We start from the raw sequence: 2,023 nt of genomic DNA, 5'->3' as shown, positions 1-2,023 counted from the left end.
CAACGACCAGCAGCTCAGTCGAGCGGTATGATCCGGGGTTGGGTGCGTGGGAGGCGGTGGCGCCGATGGCGGAGGCGCGGCAGTCTGGCGTGGCGGTGCTCGACGGCAAGCTGTACGTGGTGGGCGGGTACGACGGCGGCCACCTCCGCTCGGTGGAGCGGTACGACCCGGGGTCGGATGCGTGGGAGGCTGTGGCGCCGCTGACGCTGGCTCGCTTCGGGGCCGGGGTGGCGGCGCTGGAAGGCAAGCTGTACGCTGTGGGCGGCAGAACCTCAGAGGAGGACGACGAGACTGAGGTTGACAGTCACTCGGTGGAGCGGTTCGACCCGGCCTCGAATGCCTGGGAGGAGGTCGCGCCGATGGCGACGGCGCGGGCCTTTTCTTTCGCGCTCCTGATGTAGAGAGGGGCATTAGGTGATCTGAGCTGTGAGCGGTGAAGGGCCGCGCTTTTTCCTTTTAGGACCCGGACGAGGGCGAGTGGTGCGGGGATGTTTTATTTTTGTCGAGCTGCGAGGCTCGCCCCGACAGTGACGGTGCCAGAAGCGCTCGTCGGTGTCACGGTCGGAACCTCGCGGGACGGAGACTCAGAGCCAGCACATACTGTGTGAAGGTGCGCTCGAAACGAGGGAGGACGAGCTGAGCAACGACATGTACTTTTTCTCGTGGCGGAGAATGATGTCGGTGTGGCTGTGGTGTGGGAATCAGACGCGACGGTACCGGGGTACGGCGGTTAGGGAGCCGGAGCGCGGAGGTCCCTACTGGCGCAACCAAAGCTCACGGCCCATGGCGCCCAGTGTGACCTTGTTTCCTTCCACCCGCTCTAAAGAAAAGTAGGGGAGGTCGTCAGTACTGCTACGCATATGTAATCGCCCAGAATGCACAGATCGGCCATGTTATGTAAATACGCGCCCGCGATCCATAGTGCGTCGGCCAGACGTCGCGTATTTCGGTGTCGTGTCCGAGCCAAGTGGCGCCTGAGGGAGCTACAAATGTCTTGCGTATTACGAATCTGTCTTCTGCATCCACCTTCGGCCGATCGGGGTGTGCCTCTCAAGGCGCGCTACGCCCCACGTACTACGCACACGCATTCCGGATCGAGTGAGAAGTGGTGGCCGACGGGGGTTACGCCTCACGCATTACGCATACGTTTTACGCATTCGCACGCCCAAGGTGTCGGAGAGGGCCTACGCACCACGTACTACGCACACGCATTCCGGATTCGAGTGAGAAGTGGTGGCTGACGGGGGTTACGCCTCACGTATTACGCATACGTTTTACGCATTCGCACGCCCAAGGTGTCGGAGAGGGCCTACGCACCACGTACTACGCACACGCATTCCGGATTCGAGTGAGAAGTGGTGGCCGACGGGGGTTACGCCTCACGTATTACGCATACGTTTTACGCATTCGCACGCCCAAGCTGTCGGAGAGGGCCTACGCACCACGTACTACGCACACGCATTCCGGATTCGAGTGAGAAGTGGTGGCTGACGGGGGTTACGCCTCACGTATTACGCATACGTTTTACGCATTCGCACGCCCAAGGTGTCGGAGAGGGCTTACGCACCACGTACTACGCACACGCATTCCGGATTCGAGTGAGAAGTGGCGGCCGACGGGGGTTACGCCTCACGCATTACGCATACGTATTACGCATTTGCACGCCCAAGGTGTCGGAGAGGGCTTACGCACCACGTATTACGCATACGTATTACGCATCCCCCCCCCAACCCCCTTTATGTGCGCGCACTGGCGCTCCCCATTAGGGGTTCCTTTTTATGGTTTGGCGTCGCCCTGTGCCCCGGAAACAGACTACTGCGCCTTACCTCTTGAAAGCCAATCCCTTAACCCCCCCCCACGCCCTCTTTTAATCGCGGATTTCCTCCCTGCTCTTCCCGGGATCTAATATAATAGAGCTTGCACGTACAACGGCGGTCGTGACAAACTATAACCTCGTGCTTTACTCTCTATTCGCTTTCTCAGAATCTCCCCGTTCTACTTGTTTTTATTTTTTGGCCTCATT

Source organism: Emiliania huxleyi (genome assembly GCF_000372725.1).
Source record: "Emiliania huxleyi CCMP1516 chromosome Unknown EMIHUscaffold_137, whole genome shotgun sequence".
In the NCBI taxonomy this organism is placed as follows: domain Eukaryota; phylum Haptophyta; order Isochrysidales; family Noelaerhabdaceae; genus Emiliania; species Emiliania huxleyi.
Note: the sequence above shows the minus strand (reverse complement) of the source record.